The sequence below is a fragment of the Diadema antillarum genome, unplaced genomic scaffold (genome assembly GCF_040938485.1).
Source record: "Diadema antillarum isolate AM-2024a unplaced genomic scaffold, OU_Dant_1.0 scf00000062, whole genome shotgun sequence".
In the NCBI taxonomy this organism is placed as follows: domain Eukaryota; kingdom Metazoa; phylum Echinodermata; class Echinoidea; order Diadematoida; family Diadematidae; genus Diadema; species Diadema antillarum.
Window position 1 is genome coordinate 2,278,216 of NW_027270951.1, and position 20,910 is coordinate 2,299,125.

The 20,910-nt window shown below is 39.9% G+C and overlaps 1 pseudogene; it reads right to left on the minus strand.

The window, feature by feature from the left end:
- LOC139716190 (uncharacterized) overlaps positions 1–20,910 on the minus strand; it is a 243,494-nt pseudogene that overhangs the window by 31,025 nt on the left and 191,559 nt on the right.

Consider the following 20,910-nt stretch of genomic DNA (forward strand, 5'->3'; position numbering starts at 1 on the left):
ACATGTAAGAACGGAAGAATCATCTTTCCATTCAACAGCTGATGGAAATTTATGACAAATCTGTCTAGAATCTTAACTGAAGAGGACAGATTAAAGCATGAATATTTTATCAAGCTAACATGCACTATCTATGTGTGTCTCTATATGTACTTGGGAGTAATACCCACATATCTATCATCAGACAGACTAGATATGTTTACTTGATTTTCAAAATATTTCTTCCACAAACTCCAGAGTATAACAAATCTTGTTTCAAACCAAACCAAAATGCACAACAGTGCTGAAGTTGAAACAGCAAAACTCGAGGTTGTGTCTTTTGAAACATAGCTTTTCTTTCTGTCTGACTGAGGCAAGCATTTAAACAGTGACAGCATTTAATGAGAATCATAGTGCATATTATATCAGAGATGCCAACTTCTTAATATAAAAAAACAAAACAGACAGAATATCATTTAAAAAAAACCTCAGATTTTTGAGAAGAAAATCAGATTTTCATGAAATCTTCACAACACCATTAGCCTGTTGGCCCGAGACCATTGAAATGTCAAAACAAAGTGTTTTTTTCTGGTAAAACCAGGCAAGTAAAATGTTGCTACATCATCAACATCGATGAGAAAATTGTAAAAATTCTGCATATTTCCCGCCCATTTAAGCTTGTCGTTAAATTTTTTTGTAGGGGTTGCAGGAATGTAGTAATATATCTTTCAATATGATGATGTGGTTTATCGCAGTTTTCTGCAGTTTTATATTGTCACTGTATAAGTCCAACTTTCAAGAGGCAATGTCGTATTATTGTATTTCACTCTGTTTATCGTAATAAATACTACAAAATCGTATTCATTGGCATCTCTGCTGTTTTAAGTAATCGGAACACATATGCCTTCCTTTTCACACTAAATCTCAATGGTGCATTTAAGATCAACGCCTTCTAAGTTTTTGAGCAAGAGAGGGAAAATGCAAAAATAAAAGGGGGAAAAAAAACCCTACACGCATTTCTTTTGCTTCCAGTGCTTGAAAAACAGAAGAAGAGAGAAACAGCAAAATAAAACAAGAAAACAACCACACAAGGGCTTGCTATTCACTCCATTCTGCGTGTGTCATTGTCAAATCGGGAATCAGCCGCGCGGAAATGTTGCTGAGTCGTTTTCAAGGGTCTTTACACTGAACGGCATTAGTTTCAAGACTCATTTCCAGGCGATTAAACACGGCAAGCAGGCAGCCCTGGTTGCAATGAGGGCTGGTGACACTGCCTGTACCGTGATACGATCAAGTGTGAGAGAGAAGGGAGAGAGAAGGGGGGTGGGGTAGTGCGGGGAAAGATGTACTTTTGTATCATGTATCCAGAGGTAAATGAACTTTACAAAGGAAGCTACTGCAACATCACCTAGCATGAATACTGGTTTATTCTTTTTATCTTCACTTGAAAACTTAAGATTTGAATTCCTCACCCCCCCCCCCCCAAAAAAAAAAAAGGAAGGTGGGAAATTAAGAATGGAGGTAGAAGAGGGGTGGGTTTTGGTGGATGCAACTGTATGGATCACAACGTGATTATAGCATTCAAAACCTTTTTGTTACAAGCTTAAAGGTGCTGTTTACTATTGCGAGGAGTGATCTTAAAAAGTTTGAGTTATCACATTTGATGCATATGTGTAGGTCAGTTGTATCACAAAACATCCTACCATATGAAAATTTGCAATAAAGCCTAAAATATAGGAGATATCACTATTTTTCTCAATAGACCATAACTGTAGACAGTATATTCCAAAAATAATTTCATTATACTCATTGTTCACATTTTGTATATTTAACAATACTTAACACTGATTATACTGCCAAACATTTTTACATTGGTTGTTTCTATCCCTAACTCACATTTTAGAACTATTTTGCAGCACTAAAGCTGGGTTTTTGTTTCATATGCAAATGGTAAATAATGTCTTTAAAGGGAGAAGACAGGATGAGATGAGAGCAAGAGAGGAATAAGTGACATCAGCTGACAAGTTTGGCGAAAACAAATCGCCTGAAAATTTAAAATCGCCATGAATAAAAGAAGAGTAACAAGCATGGCAATACTGAACAAAAGAGAAAGGAAACACGGAGAGAGAGGGAGAGTGGCAGAGAGCGAAAGTAAAATGAGAGGGAACGATCTTACTATCTCAAAAGAGAAGAAATAGAGAATCAATGGAAATACTAGCAACTCAAGACCAGATAGAGACAACATATTAGCAAAGGCTCAGAAATGATGGAATGAGAAGGAGGCGAATACAAACATGGAATGACAAAGAATGAAATATAATGAGATGGTGGCCATGAAACACCTAATCTTACAACAGTGTGATGTATGATTGAAATATATACAATAGAGGTGATTACCACAAGGGGAATATAATGACATATTATGCACACGAAAGAGAGAGAGAGAAAAAAAAAAAGGTAGATGTAGAAATAGGAAGGCAGATACTGTGAGGAATATAGTATATGAGGAAGCCTGAAAACCGAGTTCAAAGAAATGATTTGCATACTGGTTACCAGCAAGTTTTCACGAATGCATCACTCTCTGCTTCATGCCTAAAAAGGGTCATCTGTATCTACCCCTCAAAGCTACAGTGCAGATTAATTGCTTGTCTGTGACAATGACACTTGGTAAACAATTTCAGGAAGAAAGACAACTGTAATAATGAATCACTGTATCACAAGTTTTCATGGAGGCCATGTAAGTAGCCGCCACACAGTCCATGTGGGATGCTAAAACCTTTCTATCTCTGCCCCAAATTTCCCCCTTCTCTATCCCCACCCTCTTTAAAAAAAAAAAAAAAAAAAAAAAAAAATCTTTTTGGTCTCTGGCTCACTTTTCAGCAAGTCCTGAAGACTACACATGCTATTTTGGTTTTATTTTGATCTGTCTTTCAGGGAAACGCACATTATCCAAAAGAGCTTTCTTGGAAGTTTCTCCTGTGTTACATGCATCTCAGAAGGCAGTGATAATTCCCATATACAAGGAAGGCTTATCTATATATTCTCTTGTCAGAACATAAGAGAGAGAGAGAGGAAAAAAACAACCACAACAGCTAATCTTCCAGGGTACCTCCTACAAAGTTAAACCTTTCCATGCTAGGGGCATTGGACAGGGTGAGTGAAGCTAAGGAGTTTTTCTCTGCTAATTAGCACTCAGAGCACACAATGGGTTAGGGAAGATCTAGCAGGCCTGGGTTCCTCTGGAGAGCTTCTGGCTTACCACTCTGGCACTCTGGACCAACTGCCACTCACCTGAATGTGGGATACTGAAGGTTGGCCGGTGTCAGGAAAGCCGGGTGGAATGGGTACGAGGAGATACTGGCGGCCATCGCGGCCGGGTCGTAGGGGCCAAGGTGGTGGGGTGTGGCGGTTGGGGGTCGAATGGGGTCTTCACCAGCACGATATGGCTGGAAGCCCCGCCCGGCCATTTCCTCCGACTTGCTTGGGAGTTGGGCGAGTGGTCTGCAAAGAGAGAGAGAGAGAGAAAAAAAAATATAGGTATATAACTAATTCAAGGAGGCATTCATTGCTGTCTCTCCCCCACCCTCGCCCACCCTCCCCCCATCCACTAGTTTTATACAGCAATCAAGCAAAAATAAGTTAGCCCATCAGAACTGCACATCTTAGATTTACGTCTTATCTTGCATTTACCTTACGTTGTGACTTTTGTTTCCAACAACACAAAGTGCTGCTTAAATTTCAAAATAAAGAATCATTGAAAATTTCCCCTAAAAGAATGCCGTAATGCCTGACACAGCTGCTACCAATCTTTACTGATGAATACGCTCTTCATGTCAAGTATTAGCTATATATTTTGAGTCCTTGTTTATACCCACTGCAGTCCTACAAAGAGATACAGAGAAACCTCTCTCCTTTTGAATGATGTCACAAAGTGTTCAATGTACTTGTACTTCCTTAACTTTATTTTGGACTATGTTCGTACCTCCTCGGACCAAGACTAGGGCTTTCTTTTCCTCTCCAAATGGATGATGCGCCCTCTCCTGGTAGGGACCGACTAAGGCTGCGATCAACTGAGTTGCTCTGGCTTCTCCTCTCCAGCTCCTGTGGAAGAAAAGAAGGTAAAAAAAAGCACAATAACAAGTGAGTTGGCAAACATTTTGAAAACAAAAACCAGCGGGCAGAATGTTGATGGCTGCTGGAGTGATATTGTTAAACACGACTGTAATAAACCCTCGACAAACGACAGCAGATAGGCTACGAGTGATAAGCACGGGGTAATGACAAATATTATCAGCATGTCAATTTGACAGTACTCGACATGGAAAAACCCTTTTAAAGTGGCGCGGCTCGCCCATTGCCTGTGCTCATCCAAACTACAAAACCAATTTAGTTCTGGGACGAGAAATCATCAATCTACCTATTAGATTTCCAGATAACACTACTTGCTCACATGCAATAATACGTCCCTTGGGCGCCCACACAATTCATCGGTAAGAGGAACTAGGAGCAAGACCCTTAGAGTATATTTGTGAAGAGTGAACACAGATTATTGTCTACAAACGATGACTTTCTCTCTCTCTTTCTCTCTTGAGGCTATGCATCCACAAGCAGAGGAAATTTAGAAAGAACAGAATAAGGACAAATACCAGGTAATTTAGTAAGAAAACGTCGCAGATTTCTTAGAACCAACAAAAGGAAATAGCATGAGAAAATCATCCCTATCACTGATGTGATGTCTCTACAATATTAATTTCAAACAGGTTAACTCACTGACTGCATTTAGGGGCAAGAAAGGAGGACAAAATGTAGTATGTGAGCCTCTGCATAATCTACACATGATGGCCAATCAAGTCCTTGTAGGTTTATGCATCTTACATAGTACGTAGTAACTAATGGCTGATGTGAATCAATATTTGACAAGGTAAACAGAATCAAATGTGCACAAAATTTCTCCTCCTTTTTTCTCCTTTGGTCATAATGACAATACCTGAAGGCAAGCATGTTTAGACATGTGTAACCTAAAGTGTGGGTGTGTTTGTTGTACATAATAAGAGACATCCTCATTTTCTTCCAAAGCAACAGCAAAACCACAGAGAAATTAAAGTGAATGGATTGAGTAGTACAACCTTTGATCTTGAAGTAGGGAATATCAGGTATTTGAGGTTATTACCAGTTATGATTTCCTTCAATAATTTACTCAAAAACATCATATATCATAAAAGTTGTCATGTAATTGTGCAATATCCTTTATTATTATTATTATTATTATTATTATCATTATCATTATTATTATTACTATCATTATTGTTATTATCATTATCATCATTATCATTATTATCAAAATGAGACTGACATATTTGTGTGAAACCTACTGCATACTTTGCTTGTTAAGTTTGGTGCTCTCTAAGCACTGCAGTCATGCTTACATGAAGAGTTGTGGCACACTCATACAATGAACAAACAAATATATGCATGTTATGTGCATTTGTATGCATGTATGTATGTATGTTTGGAAATATATCAAAACTTTCTCAAATGACTACTGAAGGATACAAGAAATGTGGTTGTTAAAGGCAGGTGGTTGTTAGTAGACAGATTTGATGCAGGAGTCATTGTAATCATATTATTACATGTACACCACTCATATGTATATGTACACTACTACCCAATTTATACACATAAATATACACTGTACCTGTTAATAGTTATTTCCATCAATAAGAACAATACACCAAATATTTAACGAGCCTTGCAACCTTGCGCACTGTCCTTAATGAATATAATGGACTATGTTTACATCCTTATACACATTTTCTAACCAAGAAACATATTTCATGTGATATAAAATTTAGATATCCTTCATAGAGTACCATTAATATACTATGTTCTTAACAGCTCATTCCCACATTTTTTAGATGGTTGAAGGTTATGAAAAATCATAGTTTTTCATCGTGCCTAATCATCAATGAGGGAAGGGGGGGGGGCTGAGGCTGGGATGCAAAAATTCATTCTTCCCTTGCTTGCATTTTTGTCCTTATGCGTAATGGCATACATCAGTGTTTTGCATTCATCCGCGCCTTGAGATTTAAAGGGATGGTACAGTATTGGTGGAGATGAAAATTGGGCTTTTAAATTTTTGCGAGATACCCCGAAAACACTTATGATATAGTACAGAGCATACCATTTTAAGAGGAATTCAAAGCTTATTTGATGAAAATCGGGTTTGGAATGACTGAAACATCCAAAAACAAAGTAAAACAAAGTGATCGTAATAAAGTATGGGTCCCACACTTTATTAGAATTGCTCTTTTTTGGATATCTCAGCCATTTCAAAACCAATTTTCATCAAATAAACGTTGAATTCCTCATAGAATTACATGCTTTTTCATATTTCATAAGAGGTTTCTCATTATCTCATCAAAAAATATTAGAAACCTGAAATTAGGTCTCAACCAAAACTATACGATCCCTTTAAAACATGACCATCTATACGATGATTGCCTTGTGGAAGATAACACAGCAGACTCCAATTCAAGAAAGACTTGTGGCGTACACTGTATCTTTCACTTTCACTTTTCAAAAAGGCGACGCTTCTCTTTGGAACAATCGCCAAAAACCCACAAGCCATTCCCAGTTAATGAAGTCAAGAGTATCAATTGTGAGATAAATTTGAGGACTAGTGCCCTTAGTGCAAAGGGTTGGTTTTGCAGTGGGGACGAGGGAATGGACAGTTGGCAAATTCTTGTGTCACTTTCATTTTTGCCTCGTAGTGACAATGCCCCTTGCGGAATCCACTCACAATAAACACTGGAAAAATGTGTCATGTCAATACGATTCTGATCGCCATGGGTGCAGCCAGCCGCGGCAACCAACCGACCCAATATCCGTCAAAAAGCGCGGTCCAAACCGGAGCACTGTTTGCATGCTTTTTAAGTCTCACCCCTCTGGAATATTCCCCCCCCCCCCCCATGGTGATATTACGCATGGCAGCCAGGACAAATACCCCCGCGTCGTAATTGTAGATGCCTTAAATGCTACACAAGTGTGAGCGAAGGGTAGCTCGGAACTGGATATATTGTGCTTCGGCGACGTGACCCTTTCCCGGCGAGAGCGAGAAAGTACACCTAGAGTGCACGGCAATCTGTCACAAACCAGCCACAATCAACTCGGAGACAGACTCAGTGGAGGAACTTGACGAAGCTTGAGCTCATTTTTGGCGTACCGAGGGGGTGCAGATTTGTACGTACCCCAAACCATTGATCTTGCGGGTTGGTGAAAGAAAAAAAAAGAAGGTATTTTCACTGCACGCCTTATTAATGTCTCATTCGGAAACGGATGCAAAATAAGAGATGAGAGGATAGAGAGACTGAAATATCATGTGTGTGTGTTTGTGTGTATGTGTGTGTGTGTGTGTGAGAGAGAGAGGGAGAGAGAGAGAGAAAAGGAGAAAGATACATTGAAAGGAAGAAAAGATGTACAACTGAACAGCGGCATCTGAGAATGAGATTAAATTCTGTAGAAGCATTCCAAAATTACATCCTGGCTGCATGGTATATTCTAAAGGTTGACGGAGGGAGGGGGATGGGGTAAGAGGAAGAGGTGGACAGGGGAGGGGAGGGTTGCTGTTCCATGCTGATTTACGGAGGCATTAATGTCCATCAAATGTTTAGCACCAACCATGAGCAATAAATTTACACCCACACTTCCAACTCAATGTCATGACTCTATGCATCATCGGATGTAATATAATCCAGCGACGCTATTTTGCATCAGCAATTTGCTCTGAAGCAGGGATGATCATGCAGCCTGGCCGCTGCTCATGGCATATGTAACACCAGCAGTTTACTGCTTTCCTGCCATTTTCCTTTGTATCCGTACATTTATTATAATTCCTCTTTTTGGACACCACAGCCATTCAGCAAGATTACTGCAAGACCCATAAAAATCCACAAGACAGTGAAGAGAGGAGAGAGAAATGCAGATGAAACCCCTCGCATCACATACTAGTATACAGATGCCTGCTGGATTGACAATAAACAAATCCTGCTACTGATAGAGCCTAACAAGAGGTTATCTAACTATACTTACATGTAGTATACAAATACAACCTGAAAGAGTTCTAGATTTGGGGGGCAACAATATCATAAAAGAATACACATTGGACAGCATGTGCCATAAGACAGAGGACTGCCTTTCTTTTTCAAACTTTGAATAAAAAAAAAAATGAAACACGGGAATCGGAATCAAATGTACCCTGCATGACCGAGATCATTACGCCACTATCCACATCTTTTGCTTAATTAGCCGCTGCCGGTCAGCGCCGATGGGCAATTTTCCTTGCCCAGATATGCCGTGCAAAACGAGGCCCATATCATGGTGGACTGGTTAGGTAAATCATGCATAACGCAGAGGCAATCACGCAAAATATTGACCCATTCCTCATTCCCGACACTTCGTCCTCTTTCCTGCTCTCTCCCCCCAAACAAAACAAAACAAAACAAAACAACAACAACTACAACAACCTCAGGCTGCAACAAACAAAAGGGGGAGGAAAACATTCCAGATATATAAATAAGTCCTTTTGAGATCATCAAAATCCTTAAGTGCTCTGTTTTAAAACGGCCATTCAGATTACAATTATGACAAAACGAAGAATAAAGTTTATAAAAAAATCCACTGGAGTATATATCTCTGTATCAAGTAAATCAGCTGAACTGGATTTCTTTGCTTTCGATACAAACACATACACTAACTGGCATCAACATTGCTTGTAAGTACATTCACAAATGAGAATGTTTGTCATGCAAAAGAACCCGGCCGTGGCAGGCTCTTTTTTCTGACGTACCCTTCGGGAGTCGAGAGTGGAGCCGGTGGTGTGAGTTGGGGCGATGGTGACCACTGGGGGGCTGGAAGTGGGCGGGGCGATGAGGGGCGAGGGCCCTAGGTGGTACTTGGAGGGCGTGGATGCTGAGCTGCGTGTGTTGCTGGCTGGTGAGGCTCGTGGCGAGATTTCATCTGGCCCTGGATGGCAGCAACAAAAACAGAGAGACATACAAAAATATGAAGAACAGCATGAATCAAATGTTGATGTTGCTGTTGTTGTTGTTGTTGTTGGAGTTGTTCTTGTTGTTGTTCTTGTTGTGTGTGTGTGTGTGTGTGTATGTATGGAAAAAAAAAGAGGAAAAAAAAACCAAATATATTGTACTGTATGTTGGAAAAATGATTCAGCAGCACAAGAAAAATACAGCTGCTTTTTTTGTTGGTGGTAATATTAATTTCACTGTTAATATGGATTTGATATTGAATGAAACTCAAATAGAGAATATCATACAACAAAAAAAAAGGTATGGGAGTGTCTAACAGAGAAATAAAAAAGATATGAAATATACAGATTAATAAATCATATTAAGAAAACCATGCAAATGGGCAGAAACAGGTAGACAGGAGCATGAGAAAGAGAGAAAGAGCAAAAGTGAAATTGGAAGAGAAAAAGAAGGATAACCAAGAGAGAGAGAAAGAAAGATCGTGTGGAGATAGATAATTTCCAGACAGAAATAAGATGCTTGAACAGATTCCAGATGTTGATGTGATGGCTGGTTGACATCAGTTGCAAATTGATTCAATAGAACATCACACATCTACACATATACATACTGAGGTAGAATCACCTTGGTTACATACACAGCTACTCCTGCATTACGGCAAGCAGTTTACGTACTTGAAAACAGGGATCCTAACTAATATTACTACTGAGTAAGGCTAACTGTATTACATGTGAAAAAGTACATGTACATATCAGAATATAAAATATCCATCCACCTCCCTGAAAAAACACGGGGTTGTAATGTGAATACAGACCACAGTAATTTCACTGCACTACTCCCAAACTGGAGATGGGACTCCTCATGAAGAAGTTTTCAGCAGTGTCAAAGATGACCTTTTTTTTCTATCCATAGTCATCCTACAGTATGGTTTACTGATGACCAATGTTGATGATTAGGGTGTGATTATGGAAATATATTGTCGCTGTTATCATTATCATCACATGTAGATACATTGCCACAGTATTTCCATCTGTTCCTCAACATAGCCATACTAATCTCATCATTATCATCACTGTCAACATCGATGCAGTGCAGTTCTAACATTTGATTTCATCATCATCAACATAATTATAATCATGTCTTCTATAATCATCCTCTTCACCATTATCATCACACTATAAGTTATGGTTACAGAGTCTTCATCTTATCATCACCATCATCATAACTACATCATCATCACCATCATCACCATCATCATCATCATCATCATCATCTTTATCATCATCACCATCATCATCACCATCATCATCATCACCGTCATCATCATCACCGTCATCATCATCATCACCGTCATCATCATCTTTATCATCATCATCATCATTATCATCATCATCATCATCACTATCATCATCATCATCACCGTCATCATCATCTTTATCATCATCACCGTCATCATCATCTTCATCATCATCTTTATCATCATCATTATCTTTATCATCATCATCACTAGTGGCACACTTCATTGCTATCATGACCAGCAGCATCTACATTGCTTGTGCTCATCACTATCATCATCACCTACTCTAGATACCATCAGTACCACCAATCACATCCACCATCACTTCCACCTGCATTAATAGCAGCTTGCGACTCAGGCATCCCCCTACTCCATCCTCACCCCAATCACTCAACGTGTTTGACTCCAGGTATGGCCTGCTGGTTGGGAGGCGACAACTGCGCCGTTGAGGTTGCTAAATCTCCTGCTCGGAGCCCTCTATGACAGACACACGCACAGGTGACGGACAGCCAGCCGACAGTCACATACAAACACACACACACACACACACAGCTGTGAAGAGGGACTTGCTACTCTCTCCAACAGCGTGGGAGGATTTTGCTTGAGGGTGGATAACTCCCACCTCGCTCACCACAAAATTACTCCTTTCTTTCTTTCTTTCTTTAAATTTCTGGAATCAATCAGCCCTCCATATATCCTATCTCACAACAAATTGCACAAATGAGTTTACTTTCGATGCAACGGGGATTAGTGTAAAAAACAACAACTCTTGATTCCTTTTGCACACAATCACTTTTCACAGCACGAGCACATGATTGTTTGCTTCAAACTTCCGCCACGACTAGCTTTTGCTGCGATGTTGTTGCAGGGATACACAGCCAGGAAAACAGGGAATAAAGTCCAATCATCGACCGTCAGTAAAGAGCCAATGCCAAGGGCAAACGGTTGATGGCAACAGCAGAGGTAAGATGGATTGCAATCACGCGATCAGACGTGGACCCAATCAGACATAGGTAAGAACAAATGTAATATTGAGGGAGACAGCACGGGGAGTTTCATCACAATAAATCTTGATGACAGAGGGAAGGGAAAACTTGAGAGTGATCAGGAGTACCGACAGATGAAATATTCAGAGAGCAAATGTAGCAGAGATTTCGCGAACATAAACAAAACTACATTAAACATGAACATAAAGATAGAAATGCCCAATGACAATTATAATTAACAGAAAAAGACAAATACACAAAGATGAAGAGGGAGAAAGAGTCTTAGAAACTAAGCATATCTATGTATAATTTATGCAGATGATACAGGGGTATACTGTATGCTATTGATGATGTGATCTTTTTTAATGAAAGCTGCAACATTTTATGTTAAAATTACAATATATCAATCCAGAAAATGACCCAAAGAGAGACTTGTAAATGACTGAGGAGAATCTACTGGAAGAAGTAGGGAATTTAAGGAGGCAGAGATGTAACAGACAACAGAAACAGTAAGTAACAGAGAAGAGAGATATGAGAATGTGAACATATCTGTCCTATGTTCTTATTCTCTACACTTTTGTTTATGTTTATTTCTTTATTCATCCATCAGTTAATAAAGACCAATAAAGCTGAGGGGAAAAAAAAAAATTCGAAAACTTCCACACACCTGGCACCCTAAGATATCCTATAACATCAGTAATTTATGAAACCAATGTATATATAAATATATGTATATGTACATACTAACATACATAAAGATAGAAAGATAGAGAGAAAGAGAGAGTGAGAGGATCCAGTGAAAGTGGCTGGTGAAGAAAGGCAGTGGGGATGATGATGATGATGAAGATGACGAGGAGAGCATCGAAAAAGGTGGAGGACAGAGCTGCGAGATGCTCTCTGTATACACAGAGATCTGCCAGTGGTTACTGATTGATCCGCAGGCACGGACTCGGCATCAGAGCAAACATGGGTTTGTGTACAAAGCCTCCTGCGCAAAGTGGAGCTGCCATAATTTCCGAAGGAGAGCGCCGGGCATTCATTTCCTCTCCGTAAATGTGAACGAAACCAAAGGTGTCACATTTGCCGCTGTCCGTCAGTACATAATGGCCGTAGCGCCCGCACCGACCACTCTCTCTATCTCCCTTCCCCCCCTCTTTTCTCAATTTTGCCTACTATGCACTTTGATGCTGTTCTCTTGCAGTCTTAGAGGTATGCTTGGCAACTACGTCACAAATAGAAACCTTTCCTCCTTTTTTTCCCTTCTTACACACCTCCAAAGAATACATCAATGTATATCAAAAGTGCATCAAATATTTGATGCTTGACTTGACCCTCATCTTATGGTTATCTGCTACAGAAAATAGTCCTGGAAACAAAGAGTGATTGTGATTAATGATGAAACTAATGCCATTAAAACAATATGTCAATTAGAGAGGCTAGATCAGAACACAAGTGACGACATATTGTCAAAGCCCTTTAAATCAAAAGGCTGTAACTCTTCAATGACCTTACTGAAGTGTGTATAGATTATGTGTGTACATGGGGAGTGGGGGTGGGAAGGGAGGTAACCTGTGACAGGCTACTATCAATCTAAATACGACAGCGTGTTATAAATTTACTTCACCCACTAGACATTGATAGTCTTAACAGATTCTTAGCCAGTACTGTCAAGTAAAATATATCTGTGCTGTGAGGTGCCAAAAGATACCTCTCCTTAAAAGGGATCGTAAAGTTTTGGTTGAGACCTAATTTCAGGTTTCTAACATTTTTTTGGTGAGATAATGAGAAACCTCTCATGAAATATGAAAGAGCATGCTATTCCATGAGGATTTCAACATTTATTTGATGAAAATTGGTTTTGAAATGGCTGAGATATCCAAAACAGAGCGATTCTAATAAAGTGTGGGACCTACTTTTATTACGATCGCTTTGTTTTACTTTGTTTTTGGATGTTTCAGTCATTCTAAACCTGATTTTCATCAAATAAATTTTGAATTCCTCTTAAAATGGTATGCTCTATACTATTTCATAAGTGTTTTCTTGGTATCTGGCAAAAAGTTAAAAGCCCAATTCTCATCTCCACCAGTACTGTGCCATCCCTTTAAATGTTTCAGCTGAACAATGATTATCCTTCATTAGTTTCCTCATCAAAGGATCGTCACACCATTCCAACCTGACTGTAATATGGCCTGCACATGGTCATTTGCTTGTCTCGGGACATGGAATCTCTCGGGGGAGACAGAGAGTGAGAGAAAGGAAGAGATTAGTGAGAGTGAGATTGTTTCCATGGCAACCAGAGGACATCTGAGATGATGCGTGTCTCCCATTAGCAAGTGGCATCTGTGCGTGAGCACTTGAGCGTGTTCCTTCTTTCTTTAGCCCGTCAGATTCCCTCTTGGGCATAACACGGAAATCACTTCACGAAATGGAAATCATTTGAGGCATTGGACATCAATGAAAAGGAAATAATTTTCTTACAATCCATGCTCAATTTCTCTACTGTATGTCATTTGAAAAACCACCAATAAATGACTTCAAATAGTACTGAAAGGCTCTGATGTTTCTATCATGGCATAGATACGGCAAATCTTGGAGTTCTCTGATCTCTGTTCGAGGGTTTCAAACGTCTTGCTCTTACAACCTGCACTTGATCTGTGCACAACACCATCAGTGACATCATCTTCAGGTTCTACAAACGCGTGTACCTGACAGCTACCATCAACACAAGATGGGCATACTCATTGGACAAGTTCTTTAGCAACAGCCTGTATACTGAACTTGGTCTATGACCTTGTGGAGATGCTCTTAAAAAATGAATGTTATTTCCTTCACAGGCCTCTTAACTTCCTCCGAGGAAACTTGATACTTTCCCTCGTAAACCTGTAGGGAAATGACTGACACACGTAAGCACTTCTCAATTAGGATTTTTCCCTCTTCTCTCTTTTATGCTTTCATTTTCTTTATAACACTCTAGTTTTCATCAGCCATCTTGCCATTCGAGGGAAGCAGCCAAGAAATTTCTCAAGTACAAGCCTAAAAATGTTATCAAAATTCTGCGACTACAATATCTGATAGATATACCACGCATGTGTCAACTTTGAAGTCTTTGTAATTTTGGCTAACTTCAACTCTGACTGGTCAACATTCATAATACCCTATCAACAGAGACTACCAGCCCATCAAGTTGGGAAAAAACAAAGCGGATGGATCAGGCATGAGCATATTCAGATTATCTTATAGAACAGTCAAATACGGTGCAGAGATATCAAATTAAAAGTCTGCCTGCTTCTATAGAGTGACAAGATGAAGGAGAGACAGGAGCACTGTTGAGATTAGGAGGAGGTGGACAGAAATGAATGAAAGAAAACATGACAAGGGAAAGGGGAAGGGAAGGGGAAAGGGAGAGAGAGGAAGAGGGATGAGGGCATACTGATGGAAGAATTAGTGAAAAACCCTCAAACTGAAGTGTGGCGAGGAAGAGTGAGATTGGATGGCAATAATGTGCAAGGTGTGGCAGAGGGCAAGATTGAGGGTAGGAGAGATGTGGAGGATATACCAGAGAGCGAACGAGGAAGATGGAGAGAATAGAAGACAGATAAAAGAACATAAGAGAGAGAGAGCTGGAAGATGGAAGGGGAGAAAGCAATCTGAGAGAGAAGATTGACAGATGGAAGATAAAGGATGATAGAGAGGAGAGATGGAGAGAAGGAATGATATAAGAAAAAGTGGTAAGAGGAGGAGAGAGAGATGGGGGCAGAGGTAGGGGATGAGAAGCATCTTTTAAGTGCGCCCTCGCCATTTTTCCATAAAACATTTTCACCATCGACTGGGCGAAGTCAACGCGATGCTGCCTGTGCGTGACCGTGCACCGGGCTCAGTCTAATCTGCCATTATTTTGATGCAGTTAATTTCAGGTGGCACGATCCTGGAGGGACACTCTTATCTTCCCTTGACTCATCCCCACCCCTCCCCCTAGCCTTGAAGTCCAGACCCCGTACTGTCATGAGATCTGTGTCTTTCTGCATCCAAACATCTCCCATAACAACTTCAAAGGTTACGCCACATGGATCCACCTCCCTTCCCTACGTCTGTCCCAAGGCTCCATACCCCCTCTAAAAAATTATTCAACAAAAAAAAAAAAATGAAAGAAGGCACCCATGATCCTGCCATGTTGTGCATTCAACAGCAGCAACAACAACAACAAAGAAAAGCTTATCAAGTGATAACTTGAGTCAAGAAAGACACAGATGCAAATTTGGTATAGGCACAGCAATATCCCTTCTTGGCACAATCCATTTCATATACTGTGTAGGCAATGCATTCAACCTCAAACAAATGCACACATGCAAAGACTTAAGTACTGAAATGAGTAAAAGGGCACATTTAATGGCTATGACACAAGTAATTTTTTCTTAATAAACCAAGTATCACAACCTCTTCCTTTAAATGGTGCTTCTGCCAACATGAGTATGTTGTTGCACTCATCTGCCTAGCGAAAGTCTGCTCGATTGCGACTGGCATTTTATGACGTATTCACTCACATAAATTCTCTGACGTGTGCACTTTGTCAGTTGAGTATCTACACCCATTTCTTTTTTCCCCCTCCCTCACCTGAGCTGCATTGAAAACACGATCTGGCTCTCCAGATATTGCTTGCAGACATCATAAATGCGTATCGCCCTGTTTCAAAAAATGATAATTGACTCAATTACTTGTGCTCTGATGAAGAAATAAAAGAAAACAAAATCCTGGCCCTCTTCAAACTGCTGATCTAACTGCTGATATGAAACAAAGGCCATTATCCCTCATTATCATTATAAGTCTCCCACCCCCCTCTTTTACCCCCGATCCACTAAAGCATTTCTCCCTCTACGTCATTAAAGGCATTAATCCGAGCGGGTATTTTTCTTGGATAACACATTCTGTTCAGTGTTTGAATCCCAACAAGGTCTGATTACTCTGTCTTTTTACTCTCCACCCCATAAATGAATTATTTTGCCTGGGGCTGGCTGCATCGCTGTGTACGGAGTGGCTCAACCCAACGAAATGGTTCAAAGAGCCCCACTTTGGGCAGTCTTGGGTTTGGATGGAGAAACAGGGAGGAGAAGAGTAAATGAGCGAGGGAGAAGAAGAGGAGGAGGAGGAGGAGGAGGAGGAGGGGGCAGAGAAAAAGGGTTCCTTCAGGAGGTAATTAGACCTGTCAAGAACAAAGAAAGCACAAAGAGGCTCACACACACACACACTCCCTGCCCCCCCCCCCCACTCCCCCAATTTCTACCGTTTTTTTTTTTTTTTTTCAATTTTTCTGACAACTAATGGTGGTCACACTTTAAAGCCTCCATCGAGAAGTCTTGATTATCTGCTCTCACCCACCTAATAACCTGTCCATTAAAGCCCACATCATAAGACCACACAGTCATCAGTCTCACAGCATGGAGAGTAGTATATCTGGAGACTGCCACACTGCATACCTCTAACATGAATTGCAGGAAATGAACGGGGATAATTCTTTCTTCACAAATATGTGATTATTCCTAAACTCCTTTTTGTTAACCTTACTGATTTCTTTTTTTAAAAACATATCTGAATTTACTGATCTTTATTCATACATGACTATATTTTTGCCATTTTTTTTATTTTTTGTGGGGGGGGGGGGAGGGGTGTTTGGAAGATGACTGGCACAATTTCAAATCTTTAACAGTTTAGCATTTCAAACAATTATGTGATTCAAAGTCAACAGTGCGTGTTGTCAAGCTCTATGTGATACAATCCAAAATATCTCTTTCCGTATGACTCAGGCCATAAGAGACAGCTTTCCTGGTATCAATTACGCAGTGAGAGAACATATATATAATCCTTCAGCATCTTGGGTGGTATGGTTAATACTTCCTCATCGTGTTTTGCATAAAAACACTTGAATCGAGGCTGAAATGAATGATTGTTCATCCTTGCTGTCATATGTTTTTGATAATGGATATCTTGGGGACAACCAATGAAACACTGAAAACTATTGGAGCTTTGGACAACTAATAAATGGCTAAGTACCAATAAGGAATATACAGAAAACACAGATTCTATTCTTCTCTCAAAATTCACACAAATACAAATATACATGCATACTTTTACAGCAATATATTTACATATTTATATATAACTAATTGTATCTATGACTGCACATATCCACTATAAAGTACAAAGCTTCATATCTATATCAATTCCTTCATCTACAAGCGTATTTACTGATCTACCAATCTTGGCTGTCTATCTAGCTATAGACATGCAGAAATATGGCTACATCTCTTTATCCATGTATCTTAGGAGAAACATACACCACAGCACACAGAATATCTTCTTTTGTTTCCTTTTTATCCTGTTTCTTTTTTTTTTCATAACTAACACTGACATCTTCGTGTAATCCTTCCCACTACATTCACATCTGCCTCTGAAGTGATGGGGTTGCCCCAGGCAACGCAGACTGGAGATTACTGACAGACAGACCATCTTTTTTTCCCCTCTGAACACACTGCACCCCTGATGGTATGGGAGTCTCACGGCAAACCTTGGTAGACCGATCCGCACAATCTGCATTTCTACACGAAACCACCACCCTCAATGAGGCGATGCTCTCTGCGGTGAATGTGTTGACCACCACGTCATGCACGCAGCATGCATGAACAATGACGGCTATCGCAGACATTCTGCCCATCCAAGGTTTGTACGATCCGTGACGCCTCCCCCCCCCCCCCTCCACCCTCCTTAGCCACAGAGAGAATCACAATGCACATCGAATCTCATGTGATGCTGGCGGAGAGAAGGAGGATACAGCTGATGATAAAGAGGGTAATCTAGGAAAAACAGCGACATGAACCCTCTTGCCATGCTCTCTCTGAGAAGGCATGCTATTACCATCATGGCCATTGTCCGTGGTGATGGGCCGATACCGGTAGAAAACAATGATGAGGCAGCATATTGCTGGGGCTGAAGACAAAAATCTCTCATAACAACCTCTCACATCCAGTGTGACCATGTAAGGAGTGCAAGCATAATGAGAATATTTAGACAAAAATAAGAGACCCAAAATCGTGGGGGGGGGGGGGGGGATACATGGAATTTTTTGGATTTTGGTATATGCATGTATGACCAAACTAAGAGTTGTATATAGAGAAACGAGAGCTAACTTCAGGGTGAGAGTAAAACTCCTTTTCATGCTCATGGTCTGTTTTAGTTCAGAGAAGGTATTAGAATGCTTACTCTGAACAAATTCTCTTTTCTCTGTTTTTCTTTCTTCGATTAAAACCTATTCTTGCATCATCTTGCCTGTAGCACAGATGTACAACATTTTCAGCAATAATCACACAGAAAAGTCTGCCATCAAAAGACGAGGATATGCTGTGAATTGGACGATATGCTACCCAAAATGAGAATCAATTCTTTCCACGTATTGGTTGGGGTGCCCCTGCGCATCGCTTTCAAGCCGGGGATTGGCCGTGGCGAAGCTCCAAATGCTTGAGTCGAACAGGGATGTGTAAAATGAGACGTCCCATAAATGTTGATTGGCTCGGTGTGGTAACATTACACCCGGACAGCCAAGCCATCCTTGTAGTGTGAGAAGACCTGCAGGAACTATGCTCACTAGTTTCATTTCCTTTTCCATTTGTTTCATAAGTACAAACACAAGCACACAGATGTACATTCACATGCATAAATACATATATTCACACCATGCATAATGTGAATATATGGATGCATACATCTATGCATATAAGAATGCATACGGGTATGTATAAACACTGTGTGTATGTATGTATGCATGAATAGTATATATGTACATTTATACCTTTGTATGGGTATGTTCCAAACAATGACATTTCATTTGATTATCCAGCAAAACATACATACACATAAATGCATGATCAAAGTAGGAAAAGAAATAACAACCCAGGCCTGTCATGTGCAAAATATACCCTATTCATTGGGAATATCCAAATTTTCAACGTCGAATCTTTCTTTCCCACTCATTTTCAAATTGTCATTCAAAGTACTGTTTGGGGTTTTTTCTGGTTTAGTGGCCAGTTTCATTCATTTTCTTTTAAATAAATGAGATGAAATCAATATCAAGATGACTATCGCTGGCTGAGGTCTATCAGGGCAACAAAATGGGATTTCAAAGTCCTGATTCATTACCAGTGCACAACCACCACAACTAATCTGCTATGCATATTTGCTCTATACCCCCAAAACCCAATCACAGCTAGCACAGTACAAATACAGCTACAATCATTACTCTCCTGGGATGAAAGAAATGAGATAAACAACGGCTGGACCCACTCAGAGGACAATTTACTGAATTCACACCATATTCCTTGCACTAAGCAGTGGAATAATAACACATTTTGGGGGGTATCCTGTGGAAAAACATGACTCAGTTTATCTTTCAACTAAGCTGAATGAAGGCATGTTTTTTGTTTTGTTATTGTTCAAGCTGACTTTAATAAAAAGAGCACACTCACACAAACAAAAGAGTGAAAGCTTAACTGGGATCAGATGATCTCAAAAATGTTACGAAATTTAGAATATCATTTTGCATGTTTTCTTGAAAAAAAAAAATCAGTCACAACCACATGTACCAGAATGATGAGCTAATGATATCACTACAGTACATGTTTGCAACAATTATTGAGAATAAACAGGACAGAGTGACAAGAAATATAATTGTCATGGAATATACCAGGGGACGCTTCATAAAGCTATTCTTAAAGTTACGAATGGCTTAAAAACAACTGGTGATCAGTTCTGAAGTGCTATACTTATTAGAATTTCAATAATTCAGCACAAGAACTGATCACCAGTCGTTCTTAAGTCGTTCATAACTTTAAGAACAGCTTTATGAAACACCCCCAGGGCCCTGTTGCAGAAAAGTTTAGATCCTATTTGTCAGAATATCTAACAGAAATCTCTGAATACTCAATGCTGAATGGCTGTTACCTGACTTGGGTTGGAATCATTGACTCAGGTTAGAGTGCATCTTTTTATGAAACAGAGCCTAGGGGCTGTTTCAACATGCTCTAAAATCAATCCTAAGGTCAAATCAACTGATCTTAGGAACAACTTTGGGATCAATCAGTCTTCAGAAATGAATTGTTTCATTAAGCCATTACGAACTGGTATTTTGCACCCATCTTGCCATGTTCTAGAATACATCTTGAATGTCTATGTACCCTCCCACACTAGATCGAATCTGAGTCTGTCCCAGCTTTGGGTTCATTGTCTGGCTCAAGTTAGTGAAACAGGGACCTGATGTGTTGTAAAACTCCTTCAAAACCTTGACAATTATCACTGCTATCAACACAGAGGTAATCTCAGGGACAGAACATGTCTAAATGAATATCTGACTTCACTAACAATTTTGCCATCATATCTCACTAACGTAGAGTCAGATTCAAGCTCTACACTGAGCACACCATAACATTTTACGAGGGTCGCTTTCAAGTCCCGTTTGATAGAGACATTTATAACTGCTGTGATGTATCATCCTTGCAGCAATTGCAGCAATGTGCATCCTCATACCTGATTGGCTGATGCCTGGCTGTTACCATGGCAACTGCAC